The 25,684-nt window shown below is 40.3% G+C and overlaps 1 long non-coding RNA gene and 1 pseudogene across 1 annotated transcript in view; one reads left to right on the top strand and one right to left on the bottom strand.

The window, feature by feature from the left end:
* LOC147032170 (uncharacterized) overlaps positions 1-25,684 on the bottom strand; it is a 104,742-nt gene that overhangs the window by 12,793 nt on the left and 66,265 nt on the right. Inside the window, exon 2 of the long non-coding RNA XR_015051977.1 lies at positions 308-344. This is a non-coding gene — a long non-coding RNA (uncharacterized LOC147032170). The remainder of the gene's footprint in view (positions 1-307; positions 345-25,684) is intronic.
* On the top strand, positions 7,789-9,634 carry LOC147032171 (uncharacterized; annotated as a pseudogene).

Here is a 25,684-nt window from a genome sequence, read left to right as displayed (position 1 = left end):
CAACGTTTTTTTAGTTTTTCCAAGATGGCGCCTGTACCCAGGGCTGGCGCCAGACTATTTTGCACCCGAGGCAAGGCCAGCTACTTGGATCCACCCCCCCCCCCCAATTTTTTTTTTGCTAACTTCGACTTTTAAAAACAGATGTTTTGTAGAAAAAATAAAAAGCACAAAACTTGAAACTGCTAAATTTATTCTACCACAATATTTTGCTTACAGTCAGACAGAGAAACAAAAAAAAAAAAAACCAGACAAACAGAATTTAAAGCGTCTCATAAAAGTTTCAATTTCAGACACATCAAAATCTCACCTTGCGTGCCTTTTCCTTTGCAAATTTTGTCACCAACCTGAGAATGAAAGAATAGAATAGATAAAGAAAGAAGAATAGATAAATAAATAAAGAAACAGTATTGTTAGTGTTGAAAACAATAAACTGGTTATGAACCAACAATGAACTATAAGCTATGATGAACAACGAAATATTATATTTTCATTTTATTATGTGTTTTCTTAAAACAATAATTTGCAGAAAACTGTGACCCTTAAAGGTCAGTAATGCGCTCCTCTGAGGTCTGCGCCCGAGGCGGCTGCCCAGTTGGCCTTATGGTAGCGCTTTCCCTGCCTGTACCACATGACCTAAAACATCGTGATTATCATTTTAAAAAATTCTACGGGAGCCACGCATATTCTGAAAATTTCGTATCCATCGGGCTAACAGTTGCAGAGGATTTTTTTTTTTAATATACTGATCAGATCAAGCATTGTACTTGTCGAATTGATGTCATATTCCATCGATCCATCAATTGGGACCATACTCTGTGCAGAGCGTTGGTGCTGCCTCAGCAGTCTCTTTGGCTATTAAGCACAATCTTGGACGGGTCACCACTCTGACACAGTAAATCAGCATGTTGGCACTCATTTTGCCAACCTTGGAAGGATAGCAGGTCGAGTTAACCATACCTGGTATTAATTAAACTACCAAGCGGGATTTCAACTCAGGATCCTAGGATCTCAAGCCGGCCACCCTAACCATTAAGCCAACACCAGGCATACATCATCATAATCAACATATCTTATTCACAATTGCGAGTACTTGACAATGAGCCATGTTAAAAAAAATTTCCATTGAGCGGTTTGGGAGATAGAGGTGTAACTTTTTCCAAGATGGCGTCAGCATCACGAGACGTATGACGTCATTATGAATAAAAAAAACAATTCTACAGGTGGATGCACTCCGGTAAAATTTCGTGTCAATCGGACCAAAGGTTGCTGTGAAAATGAATTATAAAAATGCAGACACACGCACACACATATGCCACACGTACGCACGTATGAAACCGAATGCCTCACCCTGCTCTTCGCTTCACGAGCGAGGGTAATATCACATACAGAGGCAAATATGGAGGCATATTCAGAAGCCGAGGCTTGTATTGATATGCCTGTGGACTAACAATATCGAGGACAAACGATAAATTTGGCCAAAACTAAGGAATGACAAAGAATTAAGAAAAAATGGTCAAGAATACTGTGAATAACAATAATAAACAGGTTTTAAGCAAGTTCGAATTGTGAACATACCCCGTGGGAGTTCATTCATACAACTCTCAGGTAAAGGGGCTGTCACACCTTGACGATTTAGCCAGCGTATGCCGACGTATGAAAAATTTGTCTAAAACGCTGACACACGTCGAATACGTTATGGGTAAGTTTGGTATACGTTAAGAGCACGCTGAAGCACGCTGGCATATGTCGTAGTACGCTGAGCTCATCGACAAATTTTAACATGCTCAAAATTTTTCGACGTATGCCAGCGTATGACTCACACGTTCCGCATACGCTGGCCAAAAGTTGTAGGCACGTCACGCGATCGTTGACACACGTTACTTGTAAGTTACTCATAAGTCGAAACACGTCAAGGTAATGTTTAGCGTACCCGAAACATATTTCTAACCTACGAGTAACGTGCTTTGTACCTATGTGTAACGTATCTCCAACGCACATTGGACGTGTGTAGACGAATTTGATTGACGTCTTCCGGACGACTACAGAACTTACTGAACGTGTTTCTAACTTACAGCTACCGTATAATGGCGTATTGGCAGCGTTTAGGGCAATTGGCATATAAAAATGGGGTTCACAGGAGGAACCTGTCAGTGTTTTGCAGTCGATGAAATGTGATTCGTCCAGTTAAGTTTGTTATCCAAGTTAACACCGAAAAATTTCATCGAATGAACAAAAGTGATGGGTTCCTTCTCTGTATTGATAGAAGAAATGGTGTCAGACAGAGGTTTGGTGGATTTTCTAAAGAACATACACTTGGTTTTCTTATCGCATGTGCGGAAATAAAATAAAGCCATGAATAATGGCGTCTGCGGGTGTTTATAAGCGTCGTAATGTATCCACCGATCCGTAGGTATGAAGATGAGTCTTTTGATGACATGAGTGAGGAAAGTGAAGAATAAAATGAAACTTTATCATTCAGAAACCATTCTGGCCTGTTCCAAGACAAGATATTGTTGAGTAGGCCCCCAAATATGGGGAATTAAGACCCCAGCGAGGGAGAGCTGGCCGATAAAGGGGCTGACCAAGAACATTGATAAAGGACAATTACATCAGGCCATAAATTATCTTCAAAATGGGTGTTTAAATCTACCCAAACACAGTTTTCATTCTTGCACTACCTTGGAGTTTCCTTAATATGCATGCAAAGTTTAGGGCCGCTACGTTTCATGGTTTTGAAGTTATGGGACACACACACACACACACACACACACACACACACACACACACACACACACACACACACACACACACAGGCGTGCCTGTTTATTCGTCTGTCGTGTTATAACTTGAGAACGGATAAACCTATTTCAATAAATGGAACTACAGTGGATTCAGGGAACTCCCAGGAAGGTTTCTGATGAAAAAAAACATTTTTTTAATGGGTACATGGGTACATGTGGCAAAACTGCCAATGCCAACTTATGACAAGTGTTATCCCTGCAATCAGAATCCTTTTTCTTCTTGGCCTATTGATTTGCCATAACAGCTAAGATTGGTATTTTCGTCAGCAAAGCGATGGGTCATATATTCTCGTGTGTGTGTATATACATATACATATATATATATATATATATATATATATATATATATATATATATATATATATATATATATATACACATACACACACACACACACACACACACACACACACACACACACACACACAGACACACACGGATCGGTTCGTCACACTTGCCTCACCACATGTCGCTATCGAAATGGGTTTGTTTTAAATGAGCATAAGTACATGAGTTGCTGTGTTATGATTTACACCGTTCATAATACAAACATTTATTTTGTACAATATTTGAAATATTCGTGACATTACATTTTCATAAACAACTATAGGCGAAGGTTTAAGTTTAAAAAAAAAATCGAAAAATTTCAAAAGAAAGTTCTCTTTTGTATTTTTTCTTCAAAAATTTGGCCTTCGGACATACTGTATACACAGGAGAGGTAGGTGCAGCCCGGAAGTTTGGTACTGTACATGTACATACATATATATATATATATATATATATATATATATATATATATATATATATATATATATATATATATATATATATATATATATATGAAGAAGCTGCATAAAGCAATCCAGGAAGGCCGACACAAGGTAAGTACTTTGCTGTTTCAAACCCTTCCCAGATTTCCTCCAAAACTATGAAGACGTTCGCACATCATACACACATGAGAATCCCAATGCTGCACACCCCCTCAGCTACCGGACCAGTTTCATCACTTATAAGCAAATTATCAGCAAGAGCGCAGACAGCAATGCATACCAATGAGGCTTCCAAGCACACACCATATGCAAACGTCAAAAGCAGTCAATTTATAAATTAAGACCCACCCACATCTCTCACCTGTGAATCGAGGGACTAGCCATTCAGCTCTAATCTAATCAACTAAACCCAGTTGGCTAGGATTATACAAAAAACGAACACCTCCCACACTCCTCTCGCAGAAGAAGCGAAGTGCTCACATTGTGTAGGTCTTCTTGGGTGGATTTATGCAGCTTCTTCGGCTTTGGCAATTGAGAATGGGATTCGTATAAATTCAAGTCAAATCAAATGGAAGACTGAAAAGGTAGAGTCCTGCATTGGAGTAATCAGAATAACCCAAAAAGCAAACATGGGGCAATTCACCTGGGCACTCACCTGGTAGTGGCTGGATAAAAACTGGGGAACCACAGGTAGACATGGATGACCCACTAAATATGTAATGGAGAAGAAAGTAAATACCTCTGAATTTTTTTTTAATGCCATCTACAAACTTTGGTACATCATGGTATGGGTGAAAAAGGTTACGGTCAAGTTTCATCAAAATTGTGTGTGTGTTGTTTCCGAGAAGAAAGCAAATACATATTTTGGGCAGCAACCCCCTCCTCCCCCCCTTAGACCCCAGTCTTTCTAATATCATGAAAAAAAAAACTTTGGTTATACATGGGTGATGAAGGTTGTAATCAAGTTTCATCGGATTTGTGTGTGTCGTTAGAGAGAAGAAAGCAAATATATCTTTTGGGGGGGGGGGACAGCCCCCCCCCATAATCTCCCTCCATAGACCCCCTCAGACCCTGATTTTTTTAATGTCCTGAACAAACTTTGGTACATCATCAGTGATGAAGGTTGTGGTCAAGTTTCATTCGAATTGCACGTGTATTTTCTGAGAGGAAAGCAAATACCAATGTTGGGGGGCAACCCCTGGAGACCCCCTTCAGGCCTGATTTTTATTTATTTATTTATTATGATGCCTTTTTTAAACACTATGTACAAACTTTGGCACATACACTATGTACAAATTTTGGTACATACATGGTGATGAACATTGTGGTAAAGTTTCATTGAAATCATATGTGTACTTTCAGAGAAGAAGTTGCAAGTATTTGTGGAAGGATGGACTAACGGACAGATGATGTGCCATCCCCATAAGCTCCCCGGAACTACGTTTCAGGTGAGCTAAAAAGCAAATATGAAGTCATCAGGATAGGATTAATATTGTTGCTGCGACTCCTCTTCCCTCAAACCCACCCTCCTTCCCTTCCAGGTACAGCCAATTGAGCCTTATTCAAAAATATGTATATGTATATATACAATATATAGAACCCACATCAAAAAAAAAGTAATTCTGTCTGCCACACCATGCATCCGTTCAATTTGAATTTTCAAACATATATTCCCATCACTACAAGATCATAATTGTGAAATTTCATGTTGATTAATTAAGCAGTTTCAGAGAAAACATTATTTTATATTTTTCTTCATTCAAATTTGGCTGCCAAACCATGAGACCTATCAATTGCTCCTGAACAAATTTATACACACATGGCTTTGGGAACATTCGTGTGAAGTTTCCCCTCTCTGCCCAGTCGTTCTGGAGAAGAAGATTTTTTTTATATTGGTTTTAGGGTAAATCCAATAATGCTGCCAAACCATGTGACCTATTGCATCATATGTGTGAACCTTTTTGTTCCTCATGGATAGGCTGTCATACATGTACAGTTTTACCTCGATCTGTTCAGCCACTTTAGAGAATAGGATTTTTGAAGGTTTGTTTAAAAAAAAAAACCCCCAAAAAACCCCAATATGGCTACCGAATCACGTCACCGATGACATCATCAAATTTTTTTCTGTGGACCATTTTATCCCTAGATGACCCTTAAATTTTTCATATTGATCACATGTAGCGTTCTAAATATGCAGGTATGATGTCATAATGAAGGCACCTATGACGTCATAAAAGTAATCACACTTATTCCCAATGAGGAGTACTTGCCATGTACCAAGTTTCAATTTTTTCCTTGTTGCGATTTCAGAGATTCAGAGGTCCAAAATTTTTCTGTTTTTCCAACATACTAGCTGCCACACCACGTGCCCTGTGGTGTCATAATTACAAAAAAAAAAAACATTCTGCATGAGTGGTTGCTCTTCTGGTGAAAATCTAGTCTCAATCTGACAAAGCAGTTGCGGAAAAATACACGAAAGTTATGTGCGGCTAAACAAACAAACAAGAAAAAGATGTTGTGCAGAGCACGATACTTGCAAAAACCACCCACCTCTCCATAGGTTGCCATGGATACATCAAATTGTCCATTTCATCAAGATTAAAATTGACAATCTTAATCAAAGCTCATGTCAATCGAATGAAAATTGATTATTTTTCAGATTGAAATTGATGATTTTAGAATTTTGACTTTGAGTTGAGCTTTGACATTTTGACCTCGAAAATAGTTGGTTTCCAAATTCAGTGATGCCCGATGTAATTAATGCTTAATCAGCAGGTTAATTGGATGAAAATTTACGATTTTTCAGATGAAATTTGATGATTTTAGAAGTTTGCCCTTGAGTTAACCTGTGACCTTTTCACCTCAAATAGTAGATTTCCCAATTCCGTGATGCAATATGCAAATCCTGTTCAAATTTCAAGTCACTCGGATGAAAAGTCACCATTTCTGAAATTTGACCTCAAGCTGGCCTTTGAACTTTGACCTCAAAATCAATAGGCCTCTCAGTTGAGACTACTTTTACAACTTGGGAAAGTTTCATGATGATAGGTTTAGAATTCTGACATGTTGGCGATTGACAAAGACAGAATAACAAATCAACTCCCTCTCTCTATCAAGTGCAGCCTGTATCTGCTGGTTGCATCATTCGTTGGGACGTGGCTATGCCGCCGATGCAGTGTTCCCCTTACCAGTACACTGGTGCTCATTTTGCCGACCTCGGAAGGATGACAGGCTGAGTCAACCTCCTGGTGTATTTTTAATTCAGCAGCCAACGGGGCTTGAACTCAGGACCCTTGGATCCCAAGCCACCACCCTAACCACTAAGCCAACACCAGGCTTACAACAAAATCAACTGACCAAAATACTTGAAAAATCTTTGATTTTGCAAGTAACAAACAAACAAGCCAGTAGGCGATGAGGGATTCGCTAGGATCGAAGCAATGGATACGATGCTTTTCATTCTGACCGATCCACCGACGAAGATTCATTGCCAATGGACTAGGCCAATTTCTGAGTTATGTGACTGCATAAAGTTCTGAAGGCATTTTTGAGGAAAAGCTGATAAACAACCTTTTCCAAAGGATTTGACTATGCTAAAAATGAATATTTTGTTTACCAACCTGAATTTTAAATTTTTAGTATCAAAATTATCAAAAAACAAAATGGCCACCGAGCAAAATTTCAAACTCCCATAACTTATGAACGAGTCGTGATAAAGTCATGATCTTTGTGTCTAAGACCATCTTTTGATAGCTATGAATGCAGTGAACACAACAGATTAACAATTGTGAAATGCTGAAATGCTGAAATCACTATTTTAATACTCTTCGGTCAAGATAAGGGACAAATAATGATAAAATGTATGTTATACAATTAGGTTAAATATTGCTAGTCTGGCATAACATGTATTATTCTATAGGGGCCGTGGTGGGCAAGTGGTCTAAAGTGCTGGCTTATGGATCACAGGTCTCTGACCGCCTGGGTTCGAGTCCCGCTCAATCCAGTGTCAGGAAGTTTGTCAGTTTATTGCCGCAGGTCGGTGGTTCTCCCGATTTTCGGGTCTTCCTCCACCATTCCCAAACCAACTGCCTCAATATGAGTGAAATATCCTCAACTGAGGCGTAAAGCAATATTAACCTAACCTATTATTTTATAACAGTTATTAATACCTTTAGGTAGGCATTATGTTCCACATTTATTTTCAGAGCAAAGAAGTCATGGACCCAGTCGTTAGCCTGAAGCGATCAATGCCAGTATCTAGTGAGCTGTGCATCATTTGTCAAGAATCCAAACATGATGTATTATTCGATGCAACGTCACAAGGCGTCAACTCCATGAGGGATGCCAGTGCAGCAAGGAAGAAGTTAAGGGATGTCAAGTACAGAGATGCAACAGACAGACTAACTTCAGCCTTCAAAGCTACCTCAGCACCAGTACTGGTATGGCATAAGTCATGTTACGCTGTGAATACAAGCAGGGAAAAAATTCAGCGATTAAAGAAACAGTATGGTAAGACCTTACCTCCACACTCAGATGGTCATGCATCTAATGCCCCACACTGTACATCTGCAGGCTGGCGAAGCCAAACAAAGCCAATGGACTGGCAACTCTGCATGTTCTGTCAGGGCACCAGCATGAAGCAAAAGACATGCACTGTTATGACCAAGAACATGAGTAACCAAATTCTGTCAGCTGCGAAATATGTATAAAATGTCAACAATATTCGCGTGGCAGATGTCAATGATATTATGGCAGCAGAAGGATGCTACCATCCAAATTGCCTGAAGACCTTTATGAGAGCCAGCGCCAAAGCCAAAGTTGAAAATAAGTCTTTTGATTTAGCCATGGTCTGGCTTGGGCAGGAATTGAGGAACTCAGCGGATGATGGTCATGTTTTGGAGCTAGAACAAGTTTGGCTGCACTTCAAAAAATTGGCAGATGAAGCAGGCATCGAAATTCCAAGATCCTTCATGAGCTGCCCATCAACATTCAAAGAAAAGTTGTCAACTCTTGTCAATTATGTCAATGAATTTATTTTACTGCATGACAACTCTGCATGTGGTAAACAAACAATACTTCTGCCTGTAAAATACCGCAATATCCCATTCTCTGAATGGTAAGATCAGGATTTGGATGATGAGATGACAACTATTCCTGTCTTCAAACCCCCAGAAGATGACTTTCTCTCCATGGTTCATGTTGCACTAAAAACTACGATTAGTTATACTGTCTCACCCTTCATACAATGGAGTAGATGTAAGCGTAGAGGCAGCAATAGATTGTGTTCCACCAAGTGTGTATATGTTTATCCATCTCTTGTTAGGTGGACAGTCACTATTGGAATTAGATCCTGATGAACATAATGATGAGGTGGAAGATGAAGAGGAGGACGCACACAAAAGAACAAGGGTGCTTTATTATTGTACAGGACCTCGCCTACAGTGTGAGTGGGGGAAAGAAAATGACTCCGAAACATGTTGGACTTGGGTCAACATTGCACCAAGCAACTAGGTCTAAAAAAACTGGTGGCAATGTTCCATAATGCTGGTCACACTATCAGCTACAAAGATATACTCCGGATTGACAGCATTGGCTGAGAATACCTTGCAGCACATGGACCATGTGAATGGAGCTGTAGTACCACCGAACTTGGTTCCCAGACAGTTCATTCACTTCTCAGCTGACAATATTGACATCAATGATGCAACTTTAGATGGCAAGAACACTTTCCATGCCACACAAATCGCTGCTTGGCAAGGAGGGTCAACACACGATAACCTGTTAAAGAATATTAAACCTTCTAAACGAACAACGTTGATTGTTCCACAAGCAATGGAAACAATCATTACTGCGAACATTTCTGAAGGCACAACTGAACCACATTTTCCTGAAGTGCAAACAGAATGGTTCGATAACTCAAAGGATGACAACAGCACCATAACAGCTGCAGCCACTGATATGGCATTCATGTTTAAACGTCAACATGAGCAACCAAGACCCACCTGGACATCATTCAATCAAAAACACAGCCAGATTAATCCAGAGCAAAGCGTAGTCGGATAGCTGCCAATTATACAAGCCCCTGCACATGACATACATACATCAAATACAGCTGTGCAAAGAATTTTACATATAACAGCTTCTTTCCAACAACAGCATGTAGTACCAGGTGGACCAGGCGCTCTTTCCTGCATTGATGGAACTGAAATGGGCAAATCCTCAATACAAGGATGTTTTGATTCCGAGATTAGGAGGATTGCATGTTTCTATGAACTTTTTGAAAATCCTGGGTCAGCACACACAGGATTCTGGTTTGGCGGAGGTCTGGATAGAGAGTGGATTCATGGGGCCGAATTCTACGGAGAAAGTGTTGGCTGGTAAATCTTATGCAAAAGGTGTTCGTGCTCACAAGCTAACAGTACAAGCACTATGGCAATTACTGATACCCCAGTTGATGCCATATCTGCAGGAACATGACCAAGAGCTGGAGGATGATATAGAGAATGCAGTGAGATCAAACGACCTACAAGATGACTCTGCATTAGTGGTAATACTCGCCTCTGCCAAATTTCATACTCGCATGACTGCATTTGCCCAAGATAGAGACCCGAACTTCCAATTTTGGTGGCAGTACATGGACATGGTGTGTATAGTCCTCCGTTTTATCAGGGCTCAACGGGATGGACTTTGGGAGCTTCACATCGTTACCTTTCGGCAAATGCTCCCATACCTCCATCAATATGATCACACCAATTATGCCAGGTGGGGCTGTGTTTACTTGTCAGAAATGCAAAAACTTCCAGATGAAGTGAAAGATGAATTCGTCAAAGGCAACTTTGTTGTCAAAGGATCTGACCAAAGATTCAACCAAGTGAGCCCTGACCGCAGCCAGGAGTGGCTCAATGGAACAGGAAAAAAAGGTGGTGGCATTGTGGAAATATCTAAAACCACATCAGCATTGAACCGATGGGCTCTATCGTACAACCTTCATGCCTGCATCGCAAACAAAACTAGGGCACCGTTTCATGTAGGGAGTGATGATCAAATGATTCACAATGAAACTAGTAAAGCCAGAATGAAGCGAGACAGTGAGGATGACGAGAATATCATGTCAGTTTTACAGAGATTCAAAGTGTTCTCACCGGGCTGGGAGGAGCGTTAACCTTCACACAATATTAAATCATGAGCTTATGCCTGTGCCAGTTTCTATTTCATACACGAATGGCAGTCTGCGGACTGGGAACAAATCCGTCCTACTTGAGGTGATGACACAGGGTCTAACATGTCCAGCAGAGGTTACAATTGATGGAACATCATGCCTAGTGATTTACGGGCAAGGCCTGGCCATCTCATTGGGTAAACCTGCTGGCATCTTTGGGGAACTGGTAGATGCATTTGTCAAATTGGTTATGCATGTGGGCCAATGTTTTGACAGGATTGATGTCACATTTGATAGTTATAGAGACAATTGAATCAAGGCTGGCACAAGGACGAAACGCTCAAAGCATGCCCGTCTCATCAGAAGAATAATAGAAGATGGCTCAGTTCCAGTTCCCCCCAAATGGACTGATTTTCTCGCCGTGCCTGAGAATAAAGCAGATCTAGCATGCTTCCTCTCAAATCACCTGATTGCAAATGCCCCAACAAACAAAACCTTAGTAGTTGCTGGTGGTTTCCAGAGAGAGGATGAAGTACAAACATCAAACCATGAGTTGGACATTCAACAGTTGGCGGCCAACCATGAGGAGGCTGATACCAGACTTGTCCTGCATTGTGTGCACACCAATGCCGAGAGTGTTGTTGTATCAGCACGAGATACTGATGTGTGGGTCCTGCTGGTGGCAGATTTTCACAAAATGGCATGCACAAAGATGTGGATGAAGGCAGGTACTGCCAAACGCCAGAAGTATATTCCAGTACATGAAATCCGACAGGTCCTTCCATTCACGCAGCCAGTCTTCGAAGCCCTTATCCCTTTCCATGCAGTAACAGGGTGTGATACATTGTCATACTTTGCAGAACACAGCAAGAAGACTGCATGGAAAGTATTCACCACGGATAATCACCTCATTAAAGATCTTGGTATAGGAGAGCTAACCCCAACAAAAATGAAGAATGCAGAGAAGTTTGTGTGCAAGTTGTATACAGTACCGGAGTCCAACAGTTGTGATCAGGCCCATGTAAAACTGTTTTGAAAATCAAATCACCAGAAGCACTGCCTCCAACAACAGATGCTCTAAAATATCATGTTCAATGGGCACACTACCAAAGCCTGGTGTGGAAGCAGGCGACAAATCCACACCAGGTCCTTCCCTCACCTGAAACCATAGGTCGGACAATGGACAAAGGACAGCTATCCCCAAAACTGTCATCACTTGCTCCCATCCCCAAATCTTGCAAGGATATTGTGCCATGTGGATGCACAAAGGGATGTACATCTCTTAATTGCACATGCAGAAAGTCGAAACTGGTATGCACCGGGGCTTGCAAATGTGCAGAGAGTAGCATCATGTGTAAAAACAAAATGGACTGAGTTGAACACATTTTGTGTGATGGAGCACAGTTACATTCGACTGTCTGAAATGCAATTCATTGCGAGTGAATACATTCTGACATAGTAACATTACAATCATTATTATGTGAAGATGTTCACCAACAAATATAAAATTAAGAATTAATTGAAAATGCTATCTGTGTTTCATGATCAGTTTTTGCCTGGTTTTCTTAAAAAATCAGTTATTACTAGCGATACCCATGCACATGCACGGGATAGCAGTACAACATAGCTGGTAGCAGACGACAGACCGTACACGGGGAATGACAAAAATACGCATTGTGCAAAATGCAAGTGGTACTATGGAACGCCAAGACTTCCCAAACATTGTCGGCATGTCCGCTAAGTGCCACAGCAATTTCATAGGGATCGTGTGACGGCGAGCCGAGTTTTTAGTGTGCAAGCTTGGTGTTATAATAGAGACTAGCATAACCCGCGCTCTGTGCGGCATGTTGGGGTGGGTGTGTTTGAGAAAGGAACTGATGCAGAGTATCAGTCGTAATTTTACTTTAATGCAGTAAGTGAATACGATTTAATTGTTTCAGAACCATTTTATTTACTTTTTTTGTACCATGCACCTCATATGGTCTTTGAGATAAAGTAAGCCAAATATCACGTTACTCGAGCGCAGAACAAAGTCGAAGATAGCGTGACACGAAACCACAAACTCGGAAATAATACATAAGATTACTTAATTTTAATGTCTGGCAATGTAATTATTTCTGGTTTCACCCATATATATTGAATATAATTAAAATCTGTTGTGTTCAGTGCATTCATAGCTATCAAAAACATGGTCTTAGACACAAAGATCATGACTTTATCACCACTCGTTCAGAAATTATGGGCGTTTGAAATTTTGCTTGGCGGCCATTTTGTTTTTTGATAATTTTGATACTAAAAATTCAAAATTCAACTTGGTAAACAAAATATTCATTTTCAGCATAGTCAAATGCTTCAGAAAAACTAGTTTACCAGCTTTTCCTCAAAAATGCCCAATGCAGTCACATATCTCAGAAATTGGCCTCGTCTACAAGATGTATTGGTTCACATACAATTGTTCCTCTGCCTGTCAAGATTTTTGCTATTGCCTATTTTGCCAACTGGCACTCCTCATAAAAAATGACGGTAAATAGACACCCTATTTTTGAAGGACTACCATTTGAAAAATAATCGGTTTGCTGGTTTGTGCTGTGGAGCCTCACGTTGCAGACGCAGACACACACGCACACGCACACACACACAGACGGAAAACTCGATAAACTTCTCTCAATGCTCTTGTTTGACCACACCTCCTGAGCCACACAATATTTTTCATAAGCCACGCCCACTTTCCTACGCCACTCCCACTTTTCATCAACTATGTCCACTTTCCCTAAGCTCCGCCCACTTTCCTAAGCCCCTCATAAAAATGACGGTAAATAGACACCTGATTTTTGAAGGACTACCATTTGAAAAATCAAACCTCAACCAAAAATCGGCTAGAGTAAAATTTTCTAAATATCTCCAAGTGTTTAATTCCGAAGTCTTGTTTCTCTACATTCAAAACTGAAGGACAAGTATTGGAAATACTGTACGTGGTTTTTCGGCCACTGCACAGCAACGGGTGGTTGCTCGGCAACGAGGTTCAAACGTGCACATTCCCAACAAATACTGCACATGTTGGCAAAGTTTCATCGAAATCGGTTTGCTGGTTCGTGCTGTGGAGCCTCGCATTGCAGCCACACACACACACACACACACACACACACACACACACACACACACACACACACACACACACACACACACACACACACACACACACACACACACACACACACACACACACACACACACACACACACAGACGGAAACCTGACAATAAGGGATATCTAGCATATATAGCGAATCCAACAAGGAGAAGATGTCATGCAGAGCATGCACGATACTTGAATTGTAAATCCTTTTCAAATTTCAAGTCAATCGGATGAAAATTGACAATTTTAGAAATTCGGCCAATGTTGATGTTTTGGCCGATGTGGACCTCAAAAATAATTGGTGGTTGAATTCAGTGACCTGATGTGCAAAGCCTCTTCAAATATCAAGTTAGAGACAAAAATTGAGGATTTTAGAAATACATCCTTAGTTGTTGACCTTGGGCATATGTTTGACCTTTTGTTCTTTGTTGACCGAAAAAATAATTGGCTGGTTGAATTCAATGACTTTAAATATAAATCCTCTTCAAATTTCAAGTCAATCGGATGAAAATTTAGGATTTTAGAAATACCAACTTCGTTGTTGATCTTGGGACTATGTTGACCTTTTGGTCCATATTGACTTCAAAAATAATTGGCTGGTTGAATTCAGTGACGTGAATTGTAAATCCTCTTCAAATTTCAAGTCAATCGGATGAAAATTGACAATTTTAGAAATTCGGCCAATGTTGATGTTTTGGCCGATGTGGACCTCAAAAATAATTGGTGGTTGAATTCAGTGACCTGATATGAAAATCCTCTTCAAATTTCATGTCAATCGGATGAAAATTGAGGATTTTAGGAATCTCACCTGTTGTTGACCTTTGGCCTATGTTGACCTTTTGGTCTATGTTGACCGAAAAAAAAAATCACTAGTTGAATTCGGTGACTTGAAATATAAATTCTCTTCAAATTTCAATTCAACTGGATGAAAATTGAGGATTTTAGAAATACCACCTTCGTTGTTGACCTTGGGCCTATGTTGACCTTTTGGTCGATGTTGAACTCAAAAATAATTGGTGGTTGAATTCAGTGACCTGAATATATAAATCCTCTTCAAATTTTAAGTCAATCAGATGAAAATTGGGGATTATAGAAATCTCACCTAAGTTGTTGACCTTTTGCCTTTGTTGAACTTTTGACCTTTGGACCTCAAAAACAATAGACTTCTTCCTTATGACAAACTCTACGATGTGGTGAAGTTTTGTGAAGATCGGTTTGAAATTGTGACCTGCAGGCACATGGGCGTCGATTGCTTTTGAAAAGTGTGGGGGAGGGGGGGGACACGAAGCCCACTTCATGCCGGCGTGGACACAGCAAGTCTACCCTTGCAAACTCTAGAATTTATACGCTCGTTGACATGCTGCCTTCTGATCACACAAATCCCTTAAATTAATCTGACCATCTATCGACCATCTTTTTTATCGAATGTAAGCAGACGGAGCGAAATTAATTAAACATTAATCATACACATTTCAAAGTTTAAAGTGTCATCAAAGAAATACATATATATATATATATATATATATATATATATATATATATATATATATATATATATATATATATATATATATATATATATATATATACATATACACATATATATATATATATATATATATATATATATATATATATATATATATATATATATATATATATATATATATATATATAATTGTTTATCAAGCCTCCTTCTCACGACCCTTGAACTGATTCACTAAACATAAACTGAAAACTAGACTGACATACATGAAATTGATATTACACGAGTACGGTCAACTTACCTTAAAACTTGCCAAAATATGAACCCTCTTGTCTGCCGATCCAGTTAAAAACTTTGTAACAATGTCTTGGGGGTCAAGTGCAGTCAGACGATCTCAGTGTACATGACAGATCATGAGATGGTTGAGGCGTTGTTGGGTCATTGTGGAACATAACCAAGTCTTCATACATCTGAGTGCACTGAATGACCGTTCAGCTTCGCATGAACTTGCTGGGGAAACCAATAGAAGCCGAAGCACAAGTTCCACCTGTGGGAACATTCAACGGACTTCCGGCACCATGTCTACAAATATCTTACGGTAATCCTCAACAGATGAACTACTGAACTGGTTACGAAAGAAGCCAAGTTCTTGCTCTAGGGAATCCGAGCGTTTGGGATATTTGCGGACTATTTGTGGTTTGAATGACCCAGACAGGAGCATTTCACCCAAGTCCCTATATGCCATGAGGTCGGTTGATGTGAAGTACTCGTTCAAGTTCTCAGATACGCTGTAGATGACTTTGAAAATTTCAACTGTATACCTCCTCTGCAGAATTGGCAGTGTATTCCTGCGTGCCTCCATAAAGTCTCTTCGGAAGCTTGCGCTTACGAGGGAGGGTCACTGGATCTAGTTGGGACTGCTGGAGCTTCTGTTGTGCTGCTTCGAAAACCTCCTTAAACGTCTGGTTGGTACGGAGAGATTGGAGATTCTGTGCAGTTACCTTTGCAGCAGTAAGCATACCAGAGACGGTAACTTGTGAACCCTGAAGTGCCTTATTGGGGTATTCAAGGGATTGGAGAACGGGCAATGATGCAAACAGACCGAGAACATACTTTCCTGATGAAAGACAGCTTCGAATACCGTTGGCTCGCGATGCCGTGTTCGTACCAAAGTCATCACTTGCTTGTTGAAGGGCATCCAGTACCGCTTAATAGTTATTCAATAGCGATTTCTCGGTAGGAGAACGAGTTAACCAACGCGTCGGGCAAATTGGCCTCAGGCGTGTAGGGCAAGGAGTGTCAGCATCGTCAGCGTGGATATTCAAGTACAGATGCTTGAATTTTCCAGAGTTGTTGTAGATGTTGCTGAATACCTGGACATAATCAAGGGCATCTCTTATGAACGGTGCAGTTTGTAGGGCTTTGGATGTAATGAGTTGGGTGACATGAGCTCCACAGTGAACATAATTGGCCAGCGGTTGGAGTTTTTTTTAAGCTGTGCTTGACAGCCCTTGTACTTTCCAGACATGTTGCTTGCCCCATCGTAAGTCTGCGCTCTAAGGTGTTCAATAGGGAGTTGACACCGAATTAGGACATCCTGAAGCATCTTACAAAGTGATACTCCTGTTGTTGACGATACTTGGTAGAGGCTGATGAGATCTTCTTGAACATCAAAGGAATCCGTCACATCGTGCACACACACCGCTGACTCCTGCTCATTACCCTGAATATCTTGCGTTCCATCAGTTACGAGTCTGAACTGCGTGGAGATTTCATTCACGTTACTGCAGATATTCCTGAGGATGGCATGACTCATCAACTGTAGAATTTCGTTCTGAATTTCTCCACTTGTGAACGTCGTCTTCCTTGACAGCCACGTCTTGAGGTTTATAACATCTTCGGCCCGCAACTGCAAGAGCATTTTGAAATTCCCTACAGAGGCATCCTTCCCACGAATTCCAAAACCTTGTCAGGATAAATATTGCAGTGAGGTGATAATCTTCAGAAGTGCTGACCGTGCAGATATTTGCTCTTCTGGCAGTTTCCTGCTCAGCTGCACATGGACACCAGGTTGACTTCTGCAACAATTTAGATTTTCAGAGGCAAGCCTATGTGTGTTAGATTGTTCGTGTTGTCTGAATTTTTCTGTAGCCTTTTTCTAGTTCTGAAAGCCCTTTGAAACAAATGCGTCTTCTGCACAGCGGGCAAGTTCGGTAAGTTTTTCACGAGAAGCATCCGTAAAGGTGTGACAGAGTACACCGCCGATGCTCTGATCAAAATGAAGCCACGGAAAATCTTTGAACCACTGTTTTTGAAACCTCAACTTTCGGTTTGGCAGTATTTGGACTGGGATACAACTGACATCATGAGGTTGAAAAGGCTGATCTGGGAAATTAGGCCGAGTACTCGCACATGCACCGTTTTCTGCTATCTTCTCCTTTGAATCGTCCACCTCTTTCTGGGAACTTGATTGCTCCAGGAGAGTGGTCGGGGATGTGCTACTTGATGCTGTCGTGAAAAAAAACTTTCTGATATCCATATCCTCTATGAAACGAGAAGGGAATTACATTTCAGTTGAATAAATTTTGACATGCGAATAAAAAGGGTTATTTTTGCGTAACAGGCCATTTTTAAGGTCAACATACTTTTGGCTAGGTCACTATACCTCCAGGCACAATGTTGACATGTGATAAGCTTTGCGTAGCACATGTGTTACTAAAAGAGCACCAATACGAGTTCAGTTCTTAATTTAGCATCTGAGCTCCAAATTAACATTCCATTACTTGCTTAGTTCCCAGCTACGCGCTTATTACTTTTATTACTTTTGGTTAGGGTCAGATACCCTGATATTTTACTACCTGGGATTATTAATATTCATCATTTTATTGAATCTGCATTTAATTAAACAATGAGCTAAAGTTGAGTGAGATGATTATGATATTGTTGGTTCATAGTTAGCGTCGTCGTGAAAGATTGTGTTCTTGATTTGCATGCCATCAAAAGGGTTCACCAAAGGAATGAGCTCACATCAGTTGTAATGTGAACATTTATGTAATTCTTTACCTCTCACAAACCACAAGACCAGGAGACGAGGGATTAAGATCTGTTGCCGTCCGGACGTGCATTCTCTTCTTTTAAATTATTGTACATAGTTTGTTGATTTGTAAATACGTTCATCATTTCCACTAGTGCTTGCCCGTACATGTGTGCCCGTACGTGCAAAAAAAACCCCCAAAAAAAACACAACTTTGAAACCGCGTGCCTTTGTTTAAGTATAGTTTGTGCCCATACGTTTTGTTTAAGTATAGTGCGTGCCCGTAGGTTTTGTTTAAGTATAGTGCGTGCCCGTGCGTTTTGTTTCAGTATAGTGCGTGCCCGCACGTTTTGTTTAAGAATAGTGCGTGCCCGCACGTTTTGTTTAAGTATAGTGCGTGCCCGTACATTTTGTTTAGGTATAGTGCGTGCCCGTACGTTTTGTTTAAGTATAGTGCGTGCCTGTACGTTTTGTTTAAGTATAGTGCGTGCCCGCACGTTTTGTTTAAGTATACTGCGTGCCCGTACGTTTTGTTTAAGTATAATGCATGCCCGTACATTATGTTTAAGTATAGTGCGTGCCCGTACGTTTTGTTCAAGTATAGTCCATGCCCGCATGTTTTGTTTAAGTATAGTGCGTGCCCGTACGTTTTGTTTAAGTATAGTGCATGCCCGTACGTTTTGTTTAAGTACAGTGCGTGCCCGTACGTTTTGTTTAAGTATAGTGCGTGTCCATACGTTTTGTTTAAGTATAGTGTGTGCCCGTACATGTTGTTTAAGTATCGTCCGTGCCCGCACGTTTTGTTTAAGTATAGTGCGTGCCCGTACGTTTTGTTTAAGTATAGTACGTGCCCGTACGTTTTGTTTAAGTATAGTACGTGCCCATATGTTTTGTTTAAGTATAGTGTGTGCCCGTACATGTTGTTTAAGTATAGTGCGTGCCCGTACGTTTTGTTTAAGTATAGTGCATGCCCGTACGTTTTGTTTAAGTATAGTGCGTGCCCGTACGTTTTGTTTAAGTATAGTGCGTGCCCGTACGTTTTGTTTAAGTACAGTGCGTGCCCGTACGTTTTGTTTAAGTATAGTGTGTGCCCGTACATGTTGTTTAAGTATAGTGCGTGCCCGTACGTTTTGTTTAAGTAGAATGCATGCCCGTACATTTTGTTTAAGTATAGTGCATGCCCGTACGTTTTGTTTAAGTATAGTGCATGCCCGTACGTTTTGTTTAAGTATAGTGCGTGCCCGTACATTTTGTTTAAGTACAGTGCATACCCGTACGTTTTGTTTAAGTATAGTGCGTGTTCGTACGTTTTGTTTAAGTATAGTGTGTGTCCGTACATGTTGTTTAAGTATAGTGCGTGCCCGTATGTTTTGGTTAAGAATAGTCCGTGCCCGCACGTTTTGTTTAAGTATAGTGCATGCCCGTACATTTTGTTTTAGTATAGTACGTGCCCGTACATTTTGTTTAAGTATAGTACATGCCCGTATGTTTTGTTTAAGTATAGTGTGTGCCCGTACATGTTGTTTAAGTATAGTGCGTGCCCGTACGTTTTGTTTAAGTATAGTGCGTGCCCTACGTTTTGTTTAAGTATAGTCCGTGCCCGTACGTTTTGTTTAAGTATAGTGCGTGCCCGTACGTTTTGTTTAAGTATAGTGCGTGCCCGTACGTTTTGTTTAAGTATAGTGCGTGCCCGTACGTTTTGTTTAAGTATAGTGCGTGCCCATACGTTTTGTTTAAGTATAGTGCGTGCCCGTACGTTTTGTTTAAGTATAGTACGTACCCGTACGTTTTGTTTAAGTATAGTGCGTGCCCGTACGTTTTGTTTAAGTATAGTGAGTGTCCGTACGTGTTGTTTAAGTATAGTGAGTGTCCGTACGTGTTGTTTAAGTATAGTGCATGCCCGTACGTTTTGTTTAAGTATAGTGTGTGCCCGTACGTTTTGTTTAAGTATAGTGTGTGCCCGTACGTTTTGTTTAAGTATAGTGCGATACAAGTTAAAAAGGTGAAATAAACCATTTTGTTCGCTGAAGGGGCCCAGAACCATTGCGGATTCGATATGGTGAAGAAGAAGCTGACATTCCTCTCTATTTTATTTTCAACATTGCATTTAAAATCTCTAATTTAATCATTCTAAATCACACAGTTTAATGAGACAGCTTATTCTGTCGGTCGATCCTTCGTCTTTGTCCTCGTGCAAACAGGAAATTATTCGGATGATGGCAGAAGAGAAATTCCTTCCGGAACGTTATTTTTCCTCGTAAAAATTGCAAGCCGCGGCTAAGCTACTAAGCCTAAGCCTTTTTAAATCGGATTTTCAAGGTAATCTCATTACTACCCTGTAGATACCGTATAATCCGAGAACAGAATTCAAAAATAATTTTCCGTTCGTTTGTCCGAACCGCTTTGGTGAATTTTGCACATTTTTCCACAGCTACCTTTTAAAATCTATAATTTAATCCTCACAAGTCCGACGACCGAATGATACCTCTCGTTGTGTAGGTCTATACCTCCCCTAAGTCCAAGTACCGATGAAAAAATTATTTACATTAGCTGCTGCAAAAGCGAATGAATCAGCGCATTATGTTTTATGTTTCCCAAGTATTCAAAGCTAATTTAGTCGCCAAAATACCCACTTTCCTTCGATTTTCACCCGGTTTTCAACGTTGGGATTTAGGCCACTGTTATCGACTGCGAAATATGAAAACAGAATTACAAAATATCTTTCCGTTGGTTCGTGCGAGGCGGAAGAGTGAAACCGAGTCATCCTGCACAGGCTCCACCATCTCAATCAGCATACCAGGCCGCGAAATCTTTTATTGGCTTTTAACTCGACGGTGCAAAGTCACAAAAATGAAACACACACATCATCGTGCAGGTAATAACATCAGGCATCCGGCGATATAAGTTAGAAAGGTGAAATAAACTATTTTGTTCGCTAAAGGGGCCCCGAGCCGTTGCGGCCTAACACTGTCCGAGGCGTGGCGCTCCGGGCCATGAAGCCGCGATTTCTTTAAACACTCATAAAATGATGATACAAAGTCCGAAAACGTCCCAACATACCTCAAAATGTCCAGGTCACGTTCCCTGTTAGTGGGTGAACAATCCAATGCTTGGCAAATTCTGCTTCGCAATGATAGGAAGAGCCGACATCGAAGGATAAAAAAGCGACATCGCTATGGACGCTTGACCGGTGGGAGACCATGGCTTGGGAAGCACGGATTCTCAGTGTTGAATTGTTAACCTATCATCTTTAATAGAACTATAATAGACCAATAAAACTTTAATAGAGATTTAAAAATTTATTCTTGTATTTGAGAAGCATCTCGGCCTGGTTGTACTAGAGCAGCTCGTTTTGTTACGTAACTTACATTCAATGAAAAAAGTGGGGGGTGGGGGGGGGACAATCGATATGTTGTCCCCCCCCTTGATAAAAAGTGGGGGGACATCACCCCCCCCGTCTCCCACCAATCGACGCCCATATGCAGGCGACAGACAGACAGACAGACAGATAGAATAACAAAATCGACTAACCAAAATACTTAAAAAATCAAAGATTTTTCAAGTATTGAAAAATCACTCGTTGAGTGACGCTTGGCAAAATGGGACGACACTCAGGAATCTTTAGGCGGCTAATATTCTGAAGGGTTTATGGCGTTTTTGTAGTGTAAAGGGGTTTATAGTGTTTTACAGAGCCTTAACGGGTTTAAAGAGTCGAAGGGGTATTACCCAATCCGACAATTTATCCTATCACAATCCCAACCTATCCACCAAGTTTCGTCAGAATCCAACCACAGCACAACTTTTTTTTCCGAATCCTTCCACAACTTCCAGATCTGGATTCGGATCTTCACCAGAATTGAATCAATACTTCCTGGTGGCATTCCAAACCTGGTCACCAAGCTTCGTCGGAATCCATTCATAACATTTTGAGATTATTGTGCTGTATATCGTTTTTGGCCCTCTCTCTCTCAATGAAGAATCGCTTGAAAAATTCTCAGATCCGGATCCGGATTCGGATCTTCACCAAAATCGAATCGATTAGTCCTTGTCACATACCCAACATGTCCGCCAAGTTTCATCCGAATCCGTCCACAACTTTTTGAGATATCATGCAATATCGTTTTTTAGTCCCATCTCTCAATGGTGAAGAATCAGTAAAAATTAAATAATCCTCGTATCCGGATTTTGATCTTCACCAAAATTGAATCGATTTGGCCTTGTCACACATCCAACCAGTCCATGTTTCATCCAAATCCATCCATAACCTTTGAGATATTGTGCTATATATATCATTTTTGGCGTTATCTCTCAATGGTGAAGAATCACTTAAAAAATTCTCAGATTCTGATCCGGATTTGGATCTTCGCCAAAATTAAGAGTTGCTGCCCTTGGCCCGTCACTTACACACACAACAAATTTCAGAACGATTGCTTGGAAACTGTTAATAACAAAATGATGTCCCTCATGTCTGGCTCTTGCACAAGTTTGAATCTAATGGAGTGAATGGTCAGCTATTTAAATGGATCAAATCATATTTGTCCGACTGCTCACAGAGGTTGTTGCAAATCGAATTGCATCCACTTCTGCTCCAGTGATAGGTGGTATACCACAGGGCAGCATATTCGGTCCAACGTTGTTCATCATGTTGATAAATGTTCTCCCTGAATCAGCTGTCCAGTTTAAAGTTGTTTGCAGATGATACTAAATTATATGGAGTGGTGGATGTGGATATAGATGCAATAGCAATCTAGAATGATATTGATAAGTCCATGAACTGGTCAAGTCAATGGCAGTTTCCCTTTAATGAGGCAAAATGTAAAGTTATTCATTGTGGACGAAGGAACCAGGAGTTTTCAAACACCATGGGCAAGGTGAGTGAATACAGAGAAATCAAATCAGTAAAGGAGAACGACTTTGGGGTGCTCTTTGATTCAAGCTTATCTTTTAGTTGCCATATTGCAGAAGCTGTTAAGAGAGTCAGTTGTAGGCTTTGAATCATTTGGAGAGTTTTTTTCATTATTTGATAAAAGGAGCCTGTATTATTGTACAAAGAAATTGTACGATCAAAGCTGAAGAATTGCAATGTAGTTTGCTCACCTTTGAATAAGAAAGATGAAGATTGCCTCGAGAAGGTGCAACAAAGAGCTACTAGACTGTTACCAGAACTTTGCAGATTAGAGTTTCCAGATAGATTGAAGACATTTGGTCTAACCACTCATACATATAGATGGAGTAGAGCAGACGTGAATCAAATATTTTTTTTATGTTTGGAGGATTGGATAATGTGGACTACAATAAGTTTGGCTGCCGAATCACGTGACCGGCCAGGACAATAGGTCATTCACTCAAGCTGAATAAGTTTCATTTCAAGATGAAAATCAGAGTGTTCTCCTTTTTTGATGTTGTATAAATAAATGGAATTCTCTTTCTAGTCATGTAATTGAGTCAGGTACTCTAAGTTAGTTTAATCTGTGCTTGAAAAGCATTGGGCCGACCATCCCTTGTGGTTTAACCCATATATAAGAGTTTCAGATACCATGAAGAGGGGCACATAAGCTAAGCTTTATGTCTCGAAATCCAGTGAGGAAGTAAAATGTTCACATAAACTTTCCCAACATTCATAATTGTACTCAGGGATTGTCCAAATTTGAAAGTATATTTGTGGCTCACAAATTATGTTTGCAATAAAATATGGTTTTGAGGCCAAACTTCTTTCTTCTTCAATAAAGGTCCCAATTACTCCCATCTTCTAGAGTTGACTGGGAAACGTTTTGGGGCCAAGTCTTTCATGAACTGGCTGGCCAGGCCTGATGTTCGACTCTGGCAGGAATTTGGAATTTGTTTTGAGTGTTTGGGTTTGGGCTCACCTACTCTTTGTGAAAGACACTGTAATGCACAATCGCTGGCATACACACATTGGTGTTTCACCCTGTATGAGAAAAACCAGGATGCCAGTTTATAGCTGGGCTGAGATTCGAACCTCAGGTGAGTGCACATACCTCGAAGGCCTAAGCCATCAAGCCACCCCTGTTTTGAGACAGAACCATTGACAATTTATGAGCCAAATTAAGTAATTTATCTAATGAAGTTTCATACATTAAACTCTAAAATGATAATTTCTTGTTCATTATGCCAGAAAGCCAATAATATATGGTAAAAAAAAAAAAGGTTTTGAGTATTCAAATAATTGCTTCTAAGTGATTCAAAGAATTACTCAAACCTTTGGCAAAAGACGTTTTGGATCAAGTATCATCTCTCTTGCAAAACAAGTCATGTTGTATTTAAAACATCAAAAGACGTTGCTTTGCACAACTCTGGACAATTTTCCATTTTAACACAAGGATGCCAATTACATTAATTTAAGTGCAACTGACTTTGCAGACATGATAGCATGAGAGAAGAATTCCATTTGGCATTGTAACCCTGAATAAAAGGAAATAGATATAAAACACATGCCTTCTTTGACAATCACTTTGTTTGGACTTAACATTGACTTCAATTTGCAAGAAAACCTATATCTGAATGTGATGTGACCAAATTTCATGGCTTTCAAGAGCAAATTTTCTGGAGGTGAAACAACCATAAAAATAATGTGAGCCTGGTTATTCCACATAACTCCGACTATCTGAATGTGTGAGCATTGTTTTCTAAAAATATATATATATATAATTAATGCTTTATAAACACAAATCATAAGATTATATACTTCAAACGCGCTTAATAAAACTGAATCTTTAAATGATCACAACAAAAACACTCGAGACCAAATTTATCCCCTTCCGTCAAGCACTACCCTCGCACCCACTCTGGGCAATTTTCACTGTCCTGCTCAGGGCTTTTAAATGACCCAGAAATCTTCAAAAAGAATGATGTCATGATTATTGAAAGGGTAAATTAGGCAATTAGGCATGTGGGTGAACATACAGTGTGTGGTGTTTGGTGCTATGTGGGCATCATCATCATCATCATCATCATCATCATCATCATCATCATCATCATCATCATCATCCTGTTTTCAGTCCACTGCAACTCCGTCAACTCAGACTGGGGTATTGACGTACTTACTCATCAGGCTTGCCAAGTGGGGGTTGGTGAGAGTTTGTCAAGAATGTGTCATTTATTCAGGGTGCCAAACATGATCCACCTACTCATATCAGGAAATATGTAAACACCATGGAATAATTAATGGACATTAACATCCAGTACTGGAAGACTGGTCCTCTGGCTTAATGCCCATGGTTTACATGGAACACACTTTGATGTCTGTGAAACACCAGGGTGACTGTTTGTAACTGGGCCG

This window comes from Eptatretus burgeri, chromosome 2, assembly GCF_056783735.1.
Source record: "Eptatretus burgeri isolate ZD-2024b chromosome 2, Ebu_testis_v1, whole genome shotgun sequence".
In the NCBI taxonomy this organism is placed as follows: domain Eukaryota; kingdom Metazoa; phylum Chordata; class Myxini; order Myxiniformes; family Myxinidae; genus Eptatretus; species Eptatretus burgeri.
This window is presented reverse-complemented; position numbering and strand designations above follow the sequence as displayed.